The 17109-nt window shown below is 40.5% G+C and overlaps 1 protein-coding gene, 1 long non-coding RNA gene and 1 other non-coding gene across 5 annotated transcripts in view; 1 reads left to right on the forward strand and 2 right to left on the reverse strand.

Moving 5' to 3' along the window:
• The window catches only part of LOC147758852 (uncharacterized), a 32695-nt gene extending 24509 nt beyond the window's left edge, over positions 1-8186 (forward strand). For 2 of the 3 annotated variants that reach the window (XR_015323170.1, XM_086982764.1), the window contains exon 7: positions 7859-8186. The gene's annotated coding sequence lies outside the window, so the exon portion shown is untranslated. Of the gene's footprint in view, positions 1-848; positions 1374-7858 lie in introns of all 3 variants that reach the window. The other variant, XR_015323169.1, reaches the window with a different exon arrangement.
• On the reverse strand, positions 13-84 carry TRNAA-UGC (transfer RNA alanine (anticodon UGC)). The gene has a single exon. It is a non-coding gene; the product is annotated as a tRNA-Ala (tRNA).
• Positions 8187-8974: 788 nt separating the features above from the next.
• LOC147758853 (uncharacterized) lies at positions 8975-16624 on the reverse strand. The gene is made up of 3 exons (XR_015323172.1): positions 16240-16624; positions 15043-15141; positions 8975-12260 (listed from the first exon to the last, which is right to left on the reverse strand). It is a non-coding gene; the product is annotated as an uncharacterized LOC147758853 (long non-coding RNA).
• Positions 16625-17109: the final 485 nt, after the last annotated feature.

A 17109-nucleotide genomic window follows, 5' to 3' on the forward strand; every position in this document is an offset into this window, starting at 1 on the left:
TTGAGTAAAAATTGGAGGTGCCGGGGATTGAACCCGGGGCCTTTCACATGCAAAGCGAACGCTCTACCACTGAGCTACACCCCCACCGATATACGTACCCCATTATAGATACAATACGGTGTAACGTTCTAAGCCAAAATGCATAGAGAAAAATAGAGGTTAATATGAAACGTTGGCGGAAAGGGTGAAACATAATAGAGACAAAATGCATATATATATATATGATGGCTGCGAAATATTTAACCAGAAATAGGGCCTTTTTATTCAAAAGAGTGTATATACATAACCAGACCGTACTCGGGTGGACCCCTTAACTATGTAGATTTCTTGCTGGTAATTTTTCGCCATGGTCTGCAGAAATTTATCCATTTCTTTACCTTAAACATTTACAGGTCGTCTGAATGCTTATTGCAAGGTTAATAGATAAGACGATGCTCGTAGCAATGTTCGAGAAGAGGGGGATTCAAGCTAGCTCGACAACTGAATTTTATATATGCACGCAGATACATATACTAATTGAGTAAATTACATGGAACAATCTGGAACGAATTTTTCCATAGCAGACCTGTATCCCTTTAGAAACCAGCATAGAGTTCGTTAGATATTATGGGCTCTTCTACAAAGGCTTCTTGAAGCCGGCATAGCGTTATCGATGAGACAGTGGTGTAAAATGGTTTATCAGAAAGTTTCCATATGTTGAAACCCGCGATCGGTCATCGGTATCGACGACGACCAGCGTCGACTCGCCGAATAAACATTATCTATCAAAGTAACCTCTGTCGCTAGATCATCATTGTTATTATTATGACCTAACAGGAAAGCATGCTCTGTCGCCCTTCAATGAATAGGACTTAATAAGCTGGATGGCGGCAGCGGTGTGGATAACGTGCGAGCTACCCAGCTTCACCTATTCTAGTCTGTTGTGGCAACAACGGTTTAATGTCGACGTGCGCCGGGTTCGTGACGTTTTCCAGCGCTGTTCTACTGTATACAGCTAGCTGTTACGAGACTGTTTTTGTGAGTTGTTGGCATTCTTTAGAGCGTGAGTATGCAGGCCGGCCTATGTTAATGTTTGTACCGTTGACGATGTAAAGGTGTATCAGGCGATAAGCCTAGAAATATCTACCATGGCCGATTCACAAGTCGACTGACAGCGTCCTGCAGAGCCCATCAGTTAGGAAGCAGTGTTACAGCCATCACAAACAAAAAGCAGGCAAAAGGCAATGAAGGAATTCTTGTCTTGAGCTAATGGGTGAGTCAGTGAGACCGAGCGAACTGTGGATGAATGGACCTGGCGACTCGCAAGAATCAGATGTGGCGATCAAGTGGCCTTGTCAAAATGGACCAAGTGACTCGTATTCAGCGATACTGGCGTAATAATTGTTCCCTTTAGTGTCATTCTAATTTGTGTTGTGGGTAGATTAATTGTGGTTTAATGCTTCGTTTATATCGTACTTAGAATAGATGTGGCAGCAAAAACCACGCATGTATTAGTAGGAGAAAAACGAGACGTTTCGTAAATAAGTAGAAAAGTGTGTATACTCGATCTGAAGTAAATACCTACAGAAAATTTTAACATGGCATCAATAGTCATATGCGGAACGCAGTGTACGTAGCCCATAAATGAAATAGAGTCCATACTAGGAAGAGAATCTACTATGAAACTTCGATACAAAACGTGCCATGATAGTGGTGCCATGACTTTTACAGATACTCGTCCGTGTTATTAGCCAATATCAATCAGTGCCCTGTTCCGGAGATGACTGAGTGGCTTGTTAAATGCTTTTCGACCAGTAACAGAATTGTTTACTTTACTTTTATAGATGACCAACCTAGATGAGCAGTGGAATTATTCTAACCGAGATAAAATTATAACGATGTTATTACGAGGCTACTTCTAAGGAAAACGAAGACTATTATAATATGCAGGACTTAAATCGAGCAGGAGCGAAAACAGTGAAAATAGATCACCCCTTTACGCTGCTAGCGTAGTCGCAAAAAACATTATAGTTAGTGATTTATGTTTGGACAAGTAGCAATAACGGCGGATGGCAATATGCGCCAATCAATTAGACGCGTCGTTCCCAAGACCTCGTGGCCGAGTGAGTACTATCTGACCGAGAACGTTTTAACAGACGGCTCCCAACGCCTTCACCGACAAAAAAAAGCAAGCCATTGTGCTTCTATTGGCCTCACATCTCTACCGCCAGTCAAAGGCTTCATCGTTGTTTTGTATTGCTCCATTTAATATTATTTAATGTTTGTGTCCCCATTTGCTGCTGCCGCCGCCGCCGCTACCGATACCAATAGTCATGTACAGCAGAACTATTTGCGATTGCTCTCAGTTATACCTATGTGCTACGTCGATGCTCATCAAAAGGCAGGACGAGATTTAATAGCTAAACAATTAAAAAACAACAATCACCGTACGATACTATCGTTACCAGTGAATTCCTCTATGAAGACTGCACCAGAACTTCCAGTGGCACCGAATCAGTTTCATGAGCGTTAATTCATGAGCGTTCAGGACCGGTTCGCTGACGAGAGGAGTCGGCGCTACTACACACTGGCTAAGCGGCCTATGAGAACAACGGAAAACTTACTATCCTCAAATACAGCGCCGTCTCATGGTAGAAACAGACGCACTAATACAGGGGATAGGGTTAGCCGACGAAAAAGTCGCGCCACCATCCGACGACAAAGGCGATTAAGGGTATGCTGTGGTGCGGTGCGGTGGGCGCGAAATGTGAGGTTGCGAGATCTGCGCTTGCCAACAAACCTGATGAAACAAACGCGGTGCACTAAGAAATTAAGTGTAACATTCGATGCATCCGTGACCTTTTTTTTTCCGCTAATTTTCGTGCACTACATATCACGTTGTATAGTACCCACAGGCAGTAAGGCGATAGGCCATCATAGCTAATATGCTGAATAGCAGGCTCCAGTCGGTACGCACACATGCATATATATGCATACATATATAATGGCCACCATACTGAAAATCCAACTAGGTATCTATTAGCGCTGCTTTCAAACTGAACACGTACATCTAGATAAATACATTACTCTCGTTTACTTTTATTTATGTATCGTTTGCGGAAGTTGATGCGGCGGCTCCTAATCTCTTTCAACCAGAAGCTTGGCCGTTCAAGTCAACGCGATGATGATTTAGACAAATAAACCTGTAATAAATGTACTTCGCTAAAATTGTATCGGAAGCAATTTAGGATTGGCTCGCGATTATTACGTTGGCTCGTTTAAGATCAAGAGTCGAACATTTCATCATAGTAATTTGCACGAAATACGGCTCAATTTATCATAAATTTAAGCCATAGCTGCTATATTTATTCCTATTGAAGCAAGTCATAAATGAACCCTAAGTTCCTTTTCTCGGATATATTACGTGGCAACAACTTAAGGCTATGCTATGGCTCGAGCACATATTCTATAGTAAGTTATGCCGTTTACATAGCGCTTCAAGATCGGTAAGGACGTGCGCTCGTTGTTTTAGATTTAACTATTAGCATGCAGCGATGCCTACAGTATCTTTGCCCCAGTCCGAACGCAGACTTTTAAGGTTATTTCGGTAAATCTGGAGGCGCAATGCGGGCCTTTAATAGGTTTACGCTAACATAGCATGCATAATTGCTATCGGCAGTCAGAAGTAAAGCTAGGTATTTTCAAAATACAATACCCGTAGCGATCCTAAGGAAGTGTGTCGCCATGCAATAAGCGCTTTCACAAAGGTCGAACAAGCAAAAAAATAAACACACTTTCAACAAATTAATTACGTTATACAGGGTCGTTCGTCATCGGGAACTATTCTGTGCTATTTTGGCAAATTAACAGAAAACGGAGCCATTCAATCTGTTGAAGTTAGCATCGGAAGATTTCCGCTTTGGAAGTAATAATATCGGGAACTTTGTTGATACACTGTAGTCAGTGTATAACATTACCTTACAATACTGTTCATTGTTTTTGTGTTTTCTTCGACATAAAATTAACAAAAAAAAGTTTACCTCGTAAGCCTCGTAGGCGGCTCCCACAATTCGAACGCAATGATTTGGTAACAGCAGGTTTACTACATACGCTTATTTTGAAAAATACGGTGGTGAACACATGTACCTCTAGCTTAGTCCCGGTAAGACACCTTTGGAGGCAGTAGTTCCAGAGAACAATTAAGGGTCACCACGTTGTTTGGTGGGGTGGGTGTCGACAACTGAACTTGCTTTTGCGGAAGAACGAGAATAACTTACAAAGGAGGTCGGTCGAAATTTAAATGTATAGACAAGGGAAACAGCTATATTGAGACGATTTATAAATCTTTGAGTGTTTTAAGAGACTCGAAAGAGTGCTACCATGAAAGAAAAGCTTATCGCAGAGCTAACGTGGTATTCTCGCTCGAGTCCCGCATTTTTCTAATCGCCCGTTATCAAGTTTTAATTCGATTTTCCTTACCCTTACAAGGGTGTAAATGTTTCTACAGACCTTAGAAACTGAAGAACAACAACTTTGATGACCTCGATCTCGAGACGCAGCTTGCGTCTAGTAAAAAGCAATACAACAAGTTCGCTCACAATCGGATCTAGCGACAACGAGCATAGAACGGTGAAGTTGGAGCCCGAATTGGCATAACATAGTATGTTTACATTCTCGTAGTAGTATTAATGGAAAACTCTGGAAAGTCGGTTGATCTCGTTGAAGGTCCTATAACAAAGGTGATGATTCATGGAAAGCATAGAAGTTTCGTTGGAACATTTTCTTAAATCTTGAAGGAAAATTTTCGAATAATATCGTTTCAGTGGTTAATGGATTGGTTCAATATTGGCCGGATACTAGCTGGACTCTTCGCCCTAGCCTCAAGTCGACTTTCGGCAGACGCTTCGGGTATAAATTATCCTTTCGACCTTAATAACAGAGATAACACATCGGTTTCGATCAAACGACGTCTGATAGACAAGCGCGTTTAAATCGACCTAACTCGAATGCGGCCTAACTCGAACGAACTAATATTTAAGAATAGTACTCGTATTAGATCCTGCAGGGCCATTCGTTTCAGATATATCAATTTCGAAATGTGAGAGAGTTCATGGAATCTGGCGCAATATCATCATCAGCAGCATATGAATAGTTTTTATTTGAATCTTACGTCACTCAAAAAGTGCCTCAGAATCTGTTTATAAAACTGGCACTTTTTTATGTTTTTGTAATATAAATCGGATATAATTGGCAACATTTTTAGTAGGATGCACCCCTTCTAAATTACGCAATAGTAGATGGCACCGTTTCGCTGGACCCACGCGCTGTTCAAGTTAAAGATACCAGTTTTAGTTAAACGACGCCCTAATATACTCGGTGGTAAAAAAAAAAACTATTAAGCAACAACCCTGTTTAGAATTTGCATCGTACGACGATTGTAACGCCACTGAATAATTTCTCGTAGATGGCATAAAAGTTATTGTATGTCGGCAGCTTTGCAATCTATGGCCCGTGAAATAAGCTTGAGCTTAAATTTAATTTTATAGTATTGAACGCCGAGACCCTTGTGTTGTACATGGCACCGTACGACAAGACCAACTTTTCCTATGGATGAAAACCCAGGACGTTCGGACTCGCGAACACGTTTTTTTCTACCGACTTCCTCCGCATTAGTTTTCCGTGAGCACTTAACTTGCTAGGAAACACTAGCAAATCCAGTCGTTTTAAGCTTCTGCCCAGGAGGAGACAAAAAAAAAAACTTTTCGAAAAGTGCGGTACGCCAACCCTGAAATTTGTGGTAAAATCGAGGTAAATGTTTTTTTCATAGGTCAATGAAGTCATTATTTTTACTCAAATCCATGATACAATGATATTATCTTCTGCTGGTTGCTATGAAGGGTATCTTATCTGCACCTGTGCCTTAGTTATATCAAAAGTATTTGAATTAAATTCATTCATATTTCTCTATCTGATAATTAATTTTTATATCAGTTTCTAATTGAAAATTGTAGATATAACCACATAAAACTAGCGTTCTATCTTTCTTTTCTCTGACGTTTAACAAAACTTTGATTTTCGTTTCTGCTCCAGTATATATATGATGCAGATTCAGCATTTTCATGTAGCGCTTTGTTTACACATTTTAATGTGACCATTTGGTCGTGTTTTATGTTTTTATTCGAACAACACCGATTGTTCTATTGAAACCACATTAAGACTAAAGAGAAAATGAGACGTAGAGTTTAGGTGGGGGGGGGGGGGGATATTACGATTAAGAAACACCAGGTGAAGCCTCATGCTTTAGCAATAAATTTCTCAAAGTAAAGCCCAATGTTCTTAGACACAATAATTTTTACAAAAAAAAAAATCATACTTATCGCTGGTAAACGCCGTCTATGGGTACAACATGCGTCACAATGACTATAGTTCACTACACAGACTGAGTACAAACGCGTGTACTTTTTGATACGGCCAACGCTGTCTATTTCAGAATCCTTGTCCTATAGATGTATTAATTTCGCCGGTTACCATAATGTATTTTGCATACAGATATACGGATTAGAAAAATAATAGCGCTCCATTTCAACTGTCCTTTGAAGTGGCGTTAACAAATTGTATCGGATCAACATTTATTAGAAGCACCGAGAAGCTCAATGGGCGGGGGGGGGGGGGGGTAAACGATTTTGCACTCATATAACAAATAGTCATTCATGAAATTAAAGGAATAATGGAAAAAAATACTTGTTGGATTTTTTTAGCCGTTTTGACGGTGTGGTAATCTCATGTGTATAGTTAATCAGTATCTGAGCTATGAATGCCCGAGATTGCTCCTCAGTTCTGACTCATGGTTCGTACTGTATCAGTCAGGTCTATCCTAAAGGTAACTAGAAAAGCCCAACGGCTATTGCTTCGAAAACTCAAGTACTTCTGCAGAGATACTAAAATCAAGCTCGAAACTATATTTATAAAGTTCCGTTACATATAGGCGGCTACGTTTAGTTACCTTAACGACGATATTTAAGGTTCAAGCCAAACGCAGGTTGTCTGTATCATTTAGAAGCGCTATCCAGCATATCAATCCTTAAAAGTAGCATTTGTTAAAAAGAACCTTAAAACAATTTGTCATCCATATATAAGAATACACGTTACGGTAGATAGTAGACCACGGAATAAGCTTAACGTCCTGGGACTTACATGCCCACCATCTACGTAGAGTGGAACTATAACGAATATACGATCGTTTCATGAGAATTTCGTACAGATTTACCGTAATCGTAAAACGCAGTAACCACGCAACCGAATAGTAATTGCTAATATTAACGATAAAGCTTTAGGATCTCTTTTAAGAGTTTTGAGCCAATGACAGAAAATTGTTTTAGAAAAAACGCAATGGGGGAAAGGCATTAGGCTAATTAATAAAAAGTTTTTTTCTTAAATTTATAAAAGTTAATAACAAGACGTTACTATTCTATCCGTAGCCTTGTACACACAAAGCTCTCTTTATGGGAACTTTCCATGTTTTTGGTAAATGTTAATATAGCGTATAATTAATCTATGTTAATTATGTGCTTAAATATGCCGAAGTTCATAACCAAGACAACTGCAAACAGCTCAAAAAGGCGCGCTTCAAGGCCTGTTGGGTTGCAATGTTCGACTGTTTTCTAATGCTAATGCTAAGACGGTCTTGTTATCGGTGATGTTAAAAAAGCCAAAAGACGTTCGCAACTCGAACCATCACACGTTTAGGGGCTACCTATTTATATCATACAGAGTACCCTAATTGTATTTCATTCAGTTTATCTCATCAGCATATTTTTGTCAATATTTATCGACTATGGATACTTAGGAAACGTTCTGCAATTGCTTTTATCGTTTGCAGACCTATCTTCTTCGATCAGCCGGAGCAGATGAATGACCTCATCCAGTGTATTCCGGTCTATCTTCGGCCCTTCCCGCTTACTCCCTATGATTTTGCACTAGGATTCTGGCAGTAACTATTTCATCATTTGGTAACTCGCTTTCATAATGACCTAGTGCCAACATCCGCGTACAATGTGCTTACGATCATCGATCTTTATCAATCGGTCTTCGTGAAGGCGGAATGCGTTCAGTAAACGACCGTCGGCAGATGACAAACTTTAACGTGTTTTGTATTAATTACTCTGAAAATGTGAGAATAAACAAAACCAAATTAAATCCAAGTTTAAGATACACGTTTGTGGTTGACTAAGGAAAGAGGAAGGCGATCAGACGAGAAGTGATCTGTTTACTCTAACAATGAGAACGAGATGTACGTGCTGTTTCTGAACATTGTCAGTGCCGTTGGGTAGCACCTTAGAGCAGGCCTTGATCAGGATTATTAGTCTATTATTTTTCTATAGTAGTATTTCCTGTCTGTGCTTTCTACGATAGTATCTGATTCATCTTATATCCTATCATATATATATATATATATATGTAGATTATGCCATCAGTCATCAGTATCAACGTTACGATAATTTACCGATTGTGCCTTGTACTGGACATAGTGTAACTGATAGCAGACATGGAGCGGTTACGCTGTTCCGTGGTTATGGTGATTTCTCTATTGATTTGATCCATAGACAATTTTTCTTGTTTGCATCTTCAATAGTGTTGTCTTCTTACTCACACGTATTAACGAAATATACTATGTCGCTATGCAGAGTTTCGAATAGTGATGATGTTCACAAGCGACGACAACACAGCCTATGTGACCTCTCCGAGGTCATCCTATTACCGCTACATCGTTAACTATGGCGACGTTCACTGTTCTTTCGTGCCACTCGGTTCATCGTAGCGTGAAGCTGATCATCATCATCATCATCATCATCATGATGCCGTTCGTGATTGTAGTAACGGTGTCATACAAACTGGGTTTAACTGCTTGACTATTTTTTTTATCCTTTGACTTCGCGACTGAGTTCGGCCAGTGGTGCCTTTATCCGGTCCGTAAGGTGCTCTAATAAGACTGCGGATGCGGAACGTATTTTGCTAAGTATCTAGCGAGCGTTCGGTGGTAACTATTGAACAGTCTGGCTTTGGGAAAATTATAAGCATATCAAATATCTTCGTTCAGATGCAAATAACTAAGCACCATATTCGTAAGAGCTTTACATCGCACAAATGTTTTATGCGCAAACTTTAACATTTTTAACACAGAATTGCTATTTACTAAATAGGGTAAAGTATCTATGTGACGCGTAATGTGACATGCAGACGCGCTATTTATTACATAGACGTTTGGGACGTCTATTACGCTGCAACTGCGTCGCTTTGCCCCATATTCGAATACGAAAAAATGTAATTATAGCTAAAGACGTATCTAAAATCTGTCGTTTTATTCATCTCTGATAATCATCTGACGCCCCTTTTTGTAACATGGACCCTAGCAATAGGCGCAGTACATCCACTCGATGACCCATACAACCAACTATACAACAAACAAGCGCATCCTAAATCCTGAACTGCAGACTGTTGCGTTACGCGCTCCTAGGACGCTAGTTCAGCTCTGTCAACAGATAGGATCAGGAAATTATCCGCGGGCAAACATCCTAAAACCCTTGCGTGTGTTTAGCTCACTTTCGTCTTCGTGGCTTTTTAGATGCTCATGTGACCTAACTAGATTATCTCAAATGACCGCTGCACTCCAGAATATCAAATATATGACAACCCTCTAATATGATTTATGGTTAACTAGAGAAAAAATGTAATCAAATCGGAAAGAACTGATAAGGTACACGGCATGTTAAGGCTGGGACACATTGTCGTCCTGTCGTTTAAACAGTTCAATATCACCTATTTCTTCATCGTCATATTCAACGTCTCCTGTCGTCTGCAAATGATTCGTAACTGAAATCATTACATTCTAGTAGCGTGAATTCGATTGAATGCCGCGTACACTTCTGGCGATAAATGTCTTCGTCCTTATAGAAGCATCACGGCCTATTTCACGCCAATCGGGCGTTTCAAGATATTACCTTTGCCCTTTATCATCTCTTAGATAAAAAGTATTTTCGCTGCGTCGGCAGTTCACCATGACTGCGTTGTACTGGGCAACCCCTTCGTAATTTAGTCGTTTTGGTATAAACAATAACGGCGGTGGATCGGAAAAAATCACTGTATCAGTTGCAACACCTGCACAAATCACTTGTGACGAAGAGGCATTCTAATAAAGTCAGAGTCGCCTTGCTTGGGATCGCGGCAGCTCCGCATCCGAAAGGCCATGTACAGAGAACGCACATAGGCTCATGGGCCAGCAGTGGGAACATCGAGCTCCGTATTCAACCAAGCTAGAAGCATGTAGCAATAATTACAACGCATAGATCACATAGACACGAATGCGCATACCGGGACACAATCAATCACAAGTAAGCGATACAGGCAGCAAAAAGAGTGTAACCATTCCCGGGAGGGCAGCTGAGCGTCGAACGCCGCCTCAAGACATTTAGCATCCAAACCTTTGTGCCTTAATGGCAATTTCCGCTAATGCCATAACTAAAGTAGTTGCCAAAAAGCTCAACACCGATGACATGATGCGCAAACAAAAAAGCAGTTTCCATATTTCATTGCCTGTCGTTGGACCTGTACTGCCACTGTGGAAAGCTGGCGGTATCTGCCGCATCGTACTTCGTCATGGCTCGCCGTCACCGTTACTTAAGCGTACTCAGAATAGAGCCTAAGATCAACTGAGATCAGCCACTTAAGGACACAATCACACGTAAGCCTCACGTTAGAGTACAATGTTATCAGAATAGATGGATTCACGCAGAAATGTAACGAGTCGTTCGACGTGATCTACATTTATATTGTCTTATGCTAATTAGAGACGATTTTATACAAACGAGTTTTTTTCTAACTGTTATATCCGTTTTATTGATGCTCTGTGTAGATACATAGAATCAAAAGACAACTGCGCGTATTTTAAAGTAAAAAATACGTCGTTCTCTCTGTAAGCTTATAGTATCCGCATATACACACACACACACACACACCCACACAATGAAGAACGCTGATACTAAACTCATCTACTCTGGCAATTACTTTATCGGAATTCCAGCCGCCCTGCTATTGGCCATTGGGACAACCGTTTTAGCGTTGACCCTCTGTATTGACCCTTTTCGATTCGATCCGGGTAACAACGCTCCGGGGGTTTGGGCAGCTGTATTCCCCTCATATTCTTTTCAAGACTGGACTCTAATTTTCTCAGTCACAAACTTTAAGTATATAGCTTTAACACTTACAAAACATGGCAAGTTTCGATTCGATTTTAACATTGTTCTAAGTGTTGAGTGTTTGAACCTGAAGGAAAACAGGCAATACAACATTTTCAATATAATTACTTTGGCCAAGTTGGTATATGTGTGCAACTTCAACCTATAGCAGCAGAATTTTAGATGTGCTATCCATGAGTGTATGTTGGGTTGTATAGTTGTTTTACGCTTATTAGTATTTCGTACCGGCACATATGTTCTGTAAATATTGCCGTCAAAGCCATTGACTTATGATTAGGGGTTCAGCTATACGAGCTTAACGATTACGTAACTCGTAATGGGTCGATTACTTGTTGGCTTCTCGTCTACGCAGTGTCTAGGATAACAAAATCATTCATCAAATCACCTAATAGAACGCAGATGGGCTGTAGAGCCTATTCAGACCTCTCACTTCTGTATAGCTTTTTAGCCGAGTATCAGTACATTGACATAATAAATCTCTTTATTCTTTAATAACTCGCTGTCAGATTTGGCTTGTCCAACTTACTACTAGATTATTCTAACAGCTTTTACGAAGTCCAATTGTATCTCGGACTTTTGTATCACTGAGTCCTTTTTTTAATCCGCTATTTTTATCTAGCACTTTTTTCTGTAAAGGAGCCAGATTAATAGAGTCATGCGTGAAAGGTCACCGCGCAGTCTACATAGAAACATCCGTACAATAATGTGACATTAACGTATTAGATAGCATATTGTTGCACTAAGATGCATGCAGGCTCCTGAAGAACTTATTCAGAGAAATCATCCGTCTTTCAAACGATCCGAATGGCTTGCGTTGTTATCGAAGAGATTGTGCGACGAAAGCATGGTACAAGGAAGAAGGTCACAGTCGTTCATGACGCACTAATTACGCCGACCCATTGCTATTGCTAAATGGGGGATTTACATTCCGTTCTCGTGATGCCTTGAATACGCGAAGTGCTAACCGAAGCTAACAATTAAGCAGCGTGGGCGTATTTTTTTTTTTTCGTTTAGCCCTATCCGATAAAGCTGTAACAGAAACCACAATCAACGATTCGATTGACTGACCAAATATAAGTGAGCGCTACATTGGAACACAATTATGACGTAGTCTCGGTTAGCTTACATTGTCAACAAGTGGCACAGGCCGACCTCAATACCTTCAATTGACTGCCGGAGTAATTCGTTGGTTTGCAGTTTCTAGGAATCATTATTTCGAATTTTATTATTTTAATACCCAAACATATTGTACCCTAATCCTCTGTTACAAACGTGAGCAGCTAAGCACTTCCAGTTGATGTGATTGGAAACTGCCACACGAGAGAACAATAGTCCTGATTACGCGCGAGGCGCATTGGGACAATCAACCCGGCGCAATACGTTGACAGCGAAAAGAATAAGAAAGACAAACAAAAGTGCAGTAAATGATCCAGCGACCGAAGTTGAATGTTTGCCGATTGGGGCTGTAGCAATTTCGGACCCGAGCAGCTCTATGTGAGGCACAACAGATATTATAGGCCAATACGGCGAACTTTAAGATTGAATAGATCTTGACGTACACGCTTCGGTTTAGAAGTACTCTGGTCCACTAGAAGCTTTAGAATAGAAATGGGTTTGTTTTATTTCACAAGAAGTGAGTTCAAAAGGGAAAACATATTTTAGTCTCGAGATTTGACGCTCAGTGGCCGAGTTTTTTTCCTCAAAAGCCACAGCGCTCTGTAAATTTAACGAAGATTATAAAAACGTTAGGCAAGGCGGCCTTGAACGAAGGCACAGCGGTGCAAATCATTCAAGAACAAAGATGTTGCTAGGCAATGACCGGGTGTTCGTACCCGAAGGCAAGGACGCATTGTCACAATTCAGTAGCCTTTTTCGCGAGAACAAGGCTTGGAATCTAAGAGTTTGGTTGGACAAAACTTACGTTTCACCTATAACGTGCTACGTAATGATAATCCGAAATTGAAAATGCGGAAATTAAGTAAAAGGTGGGTCTTCCGTAGATTTACTCCAGGTCAGTTGGAAATGTACGTGGTGTATTTCACGGGAAATTTGAAAAGCTTAGATAAACAAAGGCCGCTTCTGATGAATACGGCCGCCGTAGATAAAACATAGGTCGATCTCTGTTGCCAGGTGGAGGGAAACCATGCGAGAGAATAGCGTAGCCCTGAAAAGAAATCGACTTCAGTGCCGGTATAAGGTAGCTCCAGACCTAAAATGACTTTAGGTCTTACTTAGAAAAATACTTAGAGCGATCATCAAGAATATCTGCTATTCTGAGATAATCGCCAAAATGAAGCAGTTAATACAGTGCGTCAATTCTAAGCTCCTCGGAAGCTCATCAACCATTGATACAGCAATCGAAAGTACGCAGTCAGGCTGCTCTATGATAACACCAGACCACACTGCTGTGCTTCAATACCTTCCTAATGTGAGCAAAAAGATTGGTTTCAACCCGCTTATACTCTCGATTTAAGTGTATGCCATTATGGGGCTTTCGAAACCCTAAAACAAGATAATTAACAGGCAAGCATATCCCACGACTGCTTTACCTAAAAAAAACACAGATAGATAAATTACATATGCGAACACGAATGATAGACATATGGCTGTCGAGATGGCGCCGGAATAAGTATGTAAAAATTAAAGGAGAGTACCTCTAACATATATTAGAGAGGTATTGTTCTAGCTTAACTAGTTCAATTTCAGCATTTTTTCAAATTTTTGTTTTATCACAATACAAACTACTTACGTTTTTCTCTACAGAAACACATGCTTTGTTTACATGGATTCGGTGCGGACAGCTGGTAGCTGTGAGGCTCTATAGAAATTAGATGTTGTCGTTTGGCCTCAAACCCACGTATCACATGTTTTCAAGCAGGCATGTGTAGTTACTAGAAAGCAAAATATCGTTTGTTGGAATCGTACAAAACCACATAAGAAGAATGGAGTAATCGGCTTTTCTAACTCGACTCAATAACACCGCTACAAGAGATAATGCTGAGTACGCGACATACTACTATCGAGACTTATACATTGTGCATATAGGCCAATTATCCGTATTGAGTTGACAATCCTAGCACGATGTAATATATCCAGTGCCTAAGCAAGATACATCATAATATGCAAGCGTTGGGTTTTGCCAATATCCCACACGGAATTATAATGCTAATTGGAATTGATTCGCTTTATTAAAGCCCCACCCACGCCCTAACTCTGCAGGCATCGCTGGCCACCGTCGTTTCACAAGCCCTTAAACTCCAATGCAGTGTCTTGAATTGAGCCATTGAACTCTATTTCAAGAAGTATTGGTTATTAGTTTATTTAATCAGTAAGGTAATTGATTTGTTTAAAAAAGCCTAATGCGGAGAAATAATAACGTTAGTTCGTGTAATAATAGCGGTATGTATGTTCGTCGCATCTAGTTCGCTTGACAAAGTACGAGATTACACTGCAAATATAAGTCACTCCTTGGAGCCGCAGCTAATTATAGACAACTGTGCATTTGTCAGACGCAGTCCGTCGAGGACCATAGGCAATAGGTGCTCAGAGTACTGAATTTGGCTAACGCTTTACTATCTGTCTTTGAGACATGCTTGTCTATATCAACCCAACCAGCTCATCCAGTGTTCGTGTTTGTATAACTGGCGTAACGTTATGTTTACGTATGCTATTTACTCCAACTGGAAAAGCTGCAGGTAATTCTGGCAACAAGTTCGACTGCATCGCTGAAAGTTCTCTCAATATATTTGAAATGCCATGGCTAAAAAGGAGACCCTACAAGAAATCATTAATCATAAACGAAAACACAGACCCCATCGAACCGAATCCGGCACACCAAAGCCTGGGGCACTCGCTCGTACGAAAAGCCCATACCGTGCTCCAGGTGGAAGCCAGCTGGCGAACAGTTTTCCTAGAATACATACGTTCAGGTTTGAACAAGCGTTACGGAGAATCTCGCATTGGCAATCGCCAGGCCAGCGAAGCTACGCTTTAGAAGCAAACGCTTCCCACAACTCAACTAACTGCAAAAATTCTTATTATACTGAAATCAATTATACATTTAGTAGTCAAGAACAGATAACACATTTAGTTGTGCAAAACATCAAAAAATAAAAAGAGTAACATATCCTCTTCCTGTATTACAACTAGACTCCATTACGAGATGAGCCTATGCGTGCATAACTGGCGAAAGATTAAACAGGTTGCCAATGCACACTTTTTTTGCTGGCAGGCGACTTGAAAAGGTCAAAAAAGAGCTAAAATAGTTGCTCCTTTTAATAATTCGTGAAGCTGTTTTATTTTGTCAACATAATCAAGTCAATCTATATAACGGTTGTTAAGTGATAAACTCTTATCTATTCGTCGATAAACGATATGTGAGTGATTATTACCGTGCAATTTATACGAGCGACTGGAAAGCATCAAAAACTCGTAAACATATTGTTGTCTCTATTTTCCAACAACGAGCCTTTCTGGGATGCTTGGTGCATATTGTTGGTTGTTCGTAGAAGTAGTCATATATCTATCTATCTGTAAGTATAGAAACACTGCGAAGATTTTATTAGGAAAAGACACAAAAATAACACTGGCATCCGTTCGGACAAAATTAACATTTATATACAACCGTAACGGCTGGCACTATTTCGTTGAGATACAAATGACCCTTCGTGTAGCTCAGACTTCGGACGCGTAACTTGAAGAGTCGTTTTTTGCAATTGGTAAGTTAGTCCTGCTGTGCAAAGATCTGCTTTTCCTCATTCTATTTACTTTTGCCTAGTCTAAAAGCGATCAAACATACCATATTTATTTTCACACAATTCGAACTTTCGTTGAACGCAAAAGGTGAGGTTGGCTCAATTTTTCCAGCCCGTTTTCTCTCATCGCAGAAATTTTACCCCTACATCTCGTCCGTCTTTAATCCAGCGAAAGGAGACAAATTAAAATGAATGATATCGTCTAGCTTCATTGTATAGGGAAGAGCTATTTTAATGTAAAGTACAAATCATACCGTGCATCTAAAGGTGGTGACGAACTGTCAATACTCGACAGGATAATCACTCTGTAACAACTAGTGATCACATGGTAGCACACACTCGTTTCTACCGTACAGATTCACAGCGTTCGTTTGCCTGTGGAAAGTTGCAGCAGCAGCAGTAATGGATTGCAAAAGAATCGCGGACGACAGGGAAAATCGACTCGAAATCTTCTCTTCTAATCGACTAACATTAAACAGAATGGCGAGAAAGCGTACGTTCGTGAACGACGGAGCCACATCCGACGCCTTCCGACTGTCGAATGTAGGCACCGCGACGCTCACTCAGTCACAGTTAGTGGCTATTTTATTAGTTTGACACGTCGTTTCAGTGATGTCAGAGCAGCAGCAGCAGTGGCCGCCTGGCCGGCCGTTGCCGTTACCAAGGATATGACTCATACTAGCCAATCTCAGCACCTTCTTACGTACTTCCGTTTGGACGCAATGTGGAGGCGACGTAGGCTTTGGCTACACAAAACCTACAATGATACGAATCAAATCAGGCTCACAAAAAAGGAAAATGGCTAATAGTTCGTGGTGCTAATAAGCTTGCTTTTTTCTTATTGTGATAGCATGGAAGGGCTCAACGATCAATAGATCTAAATAAATAATGTTGTTTATTACGAAAGGTATGATTGGTCTGTTGAGTCCGCTGAACTCAGGCTACTACAAGATGCTTTTGCGATACATTTTTCTATAGTTTATTTAAACTAGGTTAGGTTTGTTTAAATTTATTAACTAGCGGATGCAGCAGTCCTGCGTCAATCCAGATGTTGGCTGGAGACTGATTCTGAAGCTGGCTGATCCGCGTTCCGAGGGTGAAAAATGACCGCCAAATGAAATTTC

This window comes from Varroa destructor, unplaced genomic scaffold, assembly GCF_002443255.2.
Source record: "Varroa destructor unplaced genomic scaffold, Vdes_3.0 BEIS01000001.1, whole genome shotgun sequence".
Taxonomy (NCBI): domain Eukaryota; kingdom Metazoa; phylum Arthropoda; class Arachnida; order Mesostigmata; family Varroidae; genus Varroa; species Varroa destructor.